Source organism: Macadamia integrifolia, unplaced genomic scaffold (assembly GCF_013358625.1).
Source record: "Macadamia integrifolia cultivar HAES 741 unplaced genomic scaffold, SCU_Mint_v3 scaffold2609, whole genome shotgun sequence".
Lineage (NCBI taxonomy): Eukaryota > Viridiplantae > Streptophyta > Magnoliopsida > Proteales > Proteaceae > Macadamia > Macadamia integrifolia.
This window is the reverse complement of record NW_024868831.1, coordinates 32,891-39,513: the sequence shown is the minus strand read 5'-3', so window position 1 is coordinate 39,513 and position 6,623 is coordinate 32,891. Positions and strand designations below refer to the sequence as shown.

The 6,623-nt window shown below is 38.8% G+C and overlaps 2 long non-coding RNA genes across 2 annotated transcripts; both read left to right on the top strand.

Annotated features, from left to right (window-relative positions):
- The first annotated feature begins 545 nt into the window (after positions 1-545).
- LOC122066843 lies at positions 546-1,227 on the top strand. Its single transcript, XR_006136496.1, has 2 exons — positions 546-688; positions 904-1,227. It is a non-coding gene; the product is annotated as an uncharacterized LOC122066843 (long non-coding RNA).
- A 2,697-nt stretch (positions 1,228-3,924) lies between these two features.
- On the top strand, positions 3,925-5,993 carry LOC122066842. The gene is made up of 3 exons (XR_006136495.1): positions 3,925-4,005; positions 5,515-5,606; positions 5,722-5,993. It is a non-coding gene; the product is annotated as an uncharacterized LOC122066842 (long non-coding RNA).
- Positions 5,994-6,623: the final 630 nt, after the last annotated feature.

Genomic DNA, 6,623 nt, shown 5'->3' with positions numbered 1-6,623 from the left:
ATCTCTAAGAACCATCCAAGACTTCGCAAGCTAAATTAGCCAAAAAAATCTATAGCACAATTGCTCTCTCTGAACGAGAAGGAGATACAAGTTCTAAGAGAGTCAAAGAGGAGTCTGAGTAAATGTAAAAATCTATGAAACCCAATTGAAGGACATCTCGAAGAGCGCCCATCTCACACACCCCATAAAAGTTTGAAAAGTCCGCTAGAACTTATCCATCTTTATTATTACTGATTCCTCCACCTCCACTAATGCCCGGATTTCCTTTCTTTGCATCATCAATGTTAAGCTTTACAATATTAAAAGGTAGATTCTAATAAGTAGGATTTTTTTTTTGGAAAATTATGCCCCCCTCCCCTATAGTTTTCTGAAATTATATGTGGGTTTAAGAGTTTGAGCGATTTACACCCCCTAACATTGACGGTGTGAGTATGATGTTACTTTTATACAGTAAAAGACTTTATTACCCATTTAGTAGAGATGGTCTTAATATGATGAGAGGACCACTATACTTTTTTATATATCAAAACACTTTAATACCCATTTAGGGAGAGAGAGTTCTAAAAGGGAACCATGGAGAAGGTGGAGGCGTTGCAAATCACCCCTCTGCAACCAATCTCAGGTGGAGAAGAAGCTATACAACTCCGACGAGGCTCAAATTTAGACCGATTAACGCCGGCGATCGTTTGTAAGTGGACACTCAACCGAAACCCGTCCCTACTTCTCTGATATCTGTGTTTGGGGTCGTTTGTAAGTGGACACTCAACCGAAACCCGTCCCTACTTCTCTGATATCTGTGTTTGGGGGTTGAATCTAGGGTTTGGGGCTTAAATACTCTCAATCAAAGACCAGACAACCCCAAACTTACTTGAAATTTCATGGTTGAGGTCATATCCATGGCAGGATTGAGCGTAAATACTTCTCTGTTCAAAACTGGAGCACCAGTTGTACCAATTACGCTTTTGGGAACTGGCAATGTTATGCCTACTGGGATGGAAAGCACATTGAATTCGGGAACCGAGAAAGTTGTCATTCACAAGCCTATAGATGGAACAATCCGGAGATATTGTGTGAGAAGGCAAGAAATACTATAGCAGATGTTCTCATTCATCAAAGCTGAGTTGTGCATTGTGTAATTTTTGTTTAGTTTTGCACATCCCTAATTTATGGTGTAGAGGAGAAGGTTTAATTTGAAAGGAATAAATTAATTGCAACCGCTTTCTTCTCCTTCCTATTGTATTCAGTTTGGAGCTAAAACCAATGTCTTAATGGATCCTTCAACTGGGTGTTTGGATGGTGATCCAGTCTAATTGATCAAAAATTGCCAACAGTCCATGGTTGAGACGAATACTCCAGGTCGGAAAAGCGATTGGATCATTCAGATCTTCAATTACAAGTCCTTAATGATTCGAAACATGGTTTTGTTAAAAAAGAAGATACTTCCACGGATGCAATCCCTCTCTGACATAGCGGCTGTTGCAGTCGAAGGTTGAAGATGAACAGAGGGATGAATTTGGGTTTTCCTCTTTTGTTGGTTTTAAGTAAAAGGTTTGGTTTTAAGTAAAGGGTGTACTAGTAACTTCACTTTTTTTTAAAAGGGTATTTTTGGCATTAAAATGGTGAAGTCACCAACTAACAGCTTCAAATTAACCGTGATCAACGGATTGAATCTAATTGTAAGAATCTTTCAAACTATAGGGGAGGAGGCATAAATTGTTCAAATCCTTGGACCTACATGTAATTTCAAAAATTACAAGAGAGGTTTTTTTTTTTTTTTTTTTTTTTTTTTTTTTTTTTTTTTTTTTTTTTTTTTTGAGTAGGGTTGAGATGGAGGACCTATAAAATTAGGCCACCCCGCATACTAGGTTTAAACTTCATGGGTTGGGAATTTCACGAAGGCACAATTTCAAATTTTCAATAGTTGTCATCCCTGTACGTGTGCCCTTATCCCTTCTGTTGTTCCTTTCTTTCTATAACTCCCAAACTATTTGTAAGGGAACCAAACATGTATTGTATTAACAAATATCATTAGCGCCTGCTTGTGAGTTGCAAAACAACAATCTTGTTCGAATTTGGTGAGTGGGAACATTCTCCACTTCCAACAACCTCCCAAAATAATCCCAAAGTTCAGAGGCGGTTCCTCCTTTAAGTAGTGTGTGGGTGGCAATTTCCCTCCATGGCTCCTTGCAACATAAGCATCTAGAAACCATCGGCACACCCACCAAGCTGTATTAAGGCGTCATCTATAGGGATCTTACCATTTAGAAATTGCAAAAAGAAAAAAGAAGAAACCAATTTTTGTAAGAGAGTTTTGTTCCACATCCACTTAGAATAAGCAATTTTTTGTTGAGGGAAGCGTATCTTGTTCCAAGCCAATTCGATGGATTAGATTCCATCTCTTGATGGAGTCCAAACTAGCCTATCCACTCTATCAAAAAGCCTAAAGTTTCGTCTATGATGGCAGCACGAACATAAGAAAAATAAATAAATCCCAAGGCTTAGACAAAACATCGCTAACTCGAACATTAAGATCAATATGTAAAGCCCTATCGACGAAGTCAATTAAAGGACCCATCCCTAGCCAGTTGTCAAGCCAAAAAAAGGCATTACCATGACCAATTAACCACCTTGGTTTAGATAGCAAAATTTCTTTCATTTATATGGACTGTCTCCATGCCTTCGATCCCACCATGCAATTGTTGGCTAAAATAATGTGATCACCCCTGAAGATTTTTCCAGGAAAAAGGAATTTCAAGAGTTCTTTCATTGATGATATGCCATAGGCCTTCTAGTCTTATGGCAGAACCGAAATCTTGTAATGACCTGACTTTGAACCCTCCATCCATAAGTCTAAATAGCAGGATCTTATTTGTTGCATTCTTGAGTCACATAATAATAGAGTGAAGTAGGGAAATGCATATCGTTCACCACTGTTTGATGTCCATTTGCTATGGCTTTCACTTGCAACACAACTATGGAAACTCAAGATTTCTCTCTCTCCCTCCCCTTCAATGTATCTCAGCAATGAGAACTGTTAGAAATACTAAATTGGGATAGAGGTGGACCTAGAACCCTCAATTTGTAGACTATTAATGTGATCCTCCCATCAAGGAGTGCAATTAGGTTATGAATCTAATTCCTTTAAAGTGGTTGTTAAATGAGTATCACATACTTGACATCCAAATTAGTGTACAAAACCAAAAGTAAACCGACGAGACATCTACTAGGTCACTACTACTTAATTGGTTGCTTCCGTTGTGGAGGTGGTGCTTCGATAGGATGAAGAAGCTGAAGATTGCAGCGATAATGCTGGAGATAAAGCCGTGGTTGGGACCGATGATCCCCCCCCCCTCTCTAATGTTTGATGGTACCAGTCTTGACTATAGCTTAAAGTGTGCTGCTAATTCTGGAAATCGAAATCCAATGGACACTATTAGCATAAATTATGACAATCTAGAGTTTCGTGATGTTGATTGCTGTAGAAACACAGCCTTAAAAGTGATGCAGATGGTAACAAAAAAACAAGAACAAATAATGTACACAGTTTTATTCTGTTAAGGTGTCTGCACCAGTACTCCCTAAATTAAACTGCAACAGAATACAAGACATTATACACCAACAATTGCATTTGTTTGCATGCTAACTGTCTCTGATGTATAAATATGTATTAATCCCTTACTTTTGTGGTACTTTTTTTCATTCCTTCTCTTTCCTCCTTCCAGTAGATTTGTTGATCTAGATACACCTCTTCTGTTGTCGGAGGATCCAGTTTTGGGGGTCTATGAAGGTATATTCATCTTATTTCTTAGTGCTTCTTTGTTCTCTAGACACATGTTTTTTAAGGTCAATCTTCTGTGCTAGCTAGTTTTCATTTACTCTACAAATCTCTAGATTTTGGTTTTAGCTGACATGTTGTCTTGGCCAGTTTGTGGTGCTGCTTATGACTTCACCAATGCTAGAGGTCATGGTGGTTTCTTCATTGGAAATTTGGAACACTACTGAATGGTTAGTACTTTCTGGTAGTATTTTTCAATCTACTTGTACTTAGGGTGTTTAATGAATACATGACTTAAAATAAAATATTATCAACATCCTTTTGTCTTTTAGGAGTATAACTAACCACTTTTTCCTATAGCGTTGTGCATCTAGTATTGTTGAAGGCAACTAATGGCTAATAACAAGGCAAAAGGGTATGGAATGTTTATGATCTTGATTTGTGCTTGTCATCATTTGGGTGCATTGGTACTTGTGTTGGGAACACAGTATTGATCAAAGTGTGCCGCCATATCAGGTTGGAAGAAATAGGGCATACCTCTATAAAACTTGTTAGTAATACTAAAAAATTATCAGATAATTAAAATTCATCAACTCAAGAAATAAAGTGATAATAGAATGTCTTGTTCAAATCATATGATGGCATCCTACTGAAATAGAAACTAAATAAAATCCTAATATTGTCATAACTAGAGAACACAAAATAGAAACTAAATATTATGTCAAATCAGTTCTACGTCTTCAGACTTGACAGCTCCCTATCTTAAGGAAGATATCCCATGCTAGGGGTGTCAATCCTGAGCCCGCACTGGTAGGCTCGACCCAGCTCAACCTGCTTAAGGCCGGACATGGACCGGCTTGTTTAATAAACATTTTGGGTTTAAGTCAGGTCTGTTTATTAAATGGGCGTTCATGGTGCAGAGTAGTAGCTCATTGGGCGCCTGACCGGCTCGACTCACTTAACTAGCCCGGTAGAATTGACTCAATTAACCCAACCGGCCCAACCCCCTTTAGAAATGCTTAAATTGAATATGGAATAGCTAGGACTAAATAGTAATTTCATATGGGAAAAAACCCTAAACGCTCAAAAAAGTAAAAGAACCCTGGAGGTCACTCACCAGAGCCGCTTCCCTCTTCCCTCTTCCCTCTTCCCTCTTCCCTCATCCATCTTCTCTAGTCGTCGCATGCCGCTGGTCGCCGGCGCCTTCTTCCATCTAGTCGTTGCATGCCACTAGTAGCCGTTGGTCACTGGTGCCCTCTTCCCTCCCCTACCCTTGTTGCCGCTACTACCCGGTACCCTGTGAGCTGCTGCTAGCTGCTACCCTCTTCCTTCTAGGCTCCGCTACCCTCTTCCTCCACCGCTTGTTTTCAGGTATGTTTAGTTTTTTTTCCCTCTTTTTTTGCTATGGTTTTTGTTTCAACTTCAAGAACTTGGAATAGCTTCCCATTTTCCCCCATTAATTTTTTCCTCTTTCCTTGCGATCCCTTCTTCAAAACTTCGAATCCATTTCGTTGCTGAGGATTAAATTTTGAACTATTTAGTTTCTCTTGTTTTCAGGTATGTTTACTACTTAGTTTCAATTGGGTTATGTGGAATACATTCTAATTTGAGTTCAAATTTTGATTCCATTGCGTTCTGATTGAAGAGGACCTTTGTTTATAGTCTTCTATGTGTTTGTGTGTGTGTAGTATTTCTCTAATCATATTCCTTTCAAGAATATTAATTTTCACCCTATATAGGCACTTGGCTGTGGGGGTTGTGACTTTGGCTATGGGGACCCAATTTGGAAATGATGACCAAATTGATGAAGATAGAATTGAAGAGCCTCCAGGTTGAGATACAACACTTTTTTTCCCCTATAAAATTGCTTTTATTGTCTGCATTTGTATTTGTGGGAAATGAAAATCTAACTCCAGAGATGTGCATTTGGCTGAACTGATTTATAGTATTCTGCGGAACCATTTGAGACCTAAGAATACAGCTAAAAGAACATCAGGCAGCAAAGAGCTGGCAGACTACAAGAAGGAAGCATGCAAACTTCATTAGATTAGTTATTTTTGCTTGTTTTGTCTGTAAATTTTGTGCACTTGGCAGCTATATAGAGTTGTCCCTAATATTTTCTTGTCTATATCTCAAATTCAGTTATGAATTCATTGATCAGAATAATGGTGAACATGTAAATTCAAGTTATCAATGAAGGTCTAGTCATTACCATAAACTTGTGCTTCCAACTGAAATTGTTAGATTGACTATGAAGCTGCTCATCACTTGATAAAACTTAGAAGCCCCTTGTTAACTGCAGGATATAGTTCCGGAATTGTTAATTGTGAATGTTATCCTCTATTTAATCCGCTTAAAAACTGATTTTAGAGTAGGCCCGTTTAGAGCCCGTTTAGAATTAAATAGGCCCATAGCCCGTTTAAGACCTGTTTAAGTTAGCCCGATTAAAGCCCGACACTGATTGACCCGTTTACAAACCGTACTGTGCCCCCAAAACCCAGGCCCGTTTAAGTAAACGGGGGCTCACGGTGCAAGGATTTCACACCGTCAGGCCTGGTTAGGCCCAACCGAGATCGGCCCGGACAGACCAATTGACACCCCTACTCCATGCAAGTCATGAAAGAAGATATCTTATTGGGCCTAAATCTGGCCCCCTAAAGGGATAGCATTTGATTGGTTGGAACAACATGACCAGCTTTTGAAAATTCATACGTACGATTTCAGTCCAACTCGAATTTTTGGTCTTGTAAGGGTTGGAAGTAGTTTAATTAGTCTTTATGTATTTTATTCATGTTTTGAGTTTAGTTAGGAGTCTTGATTGTTTTTCTTTATATAACTACATGTACCC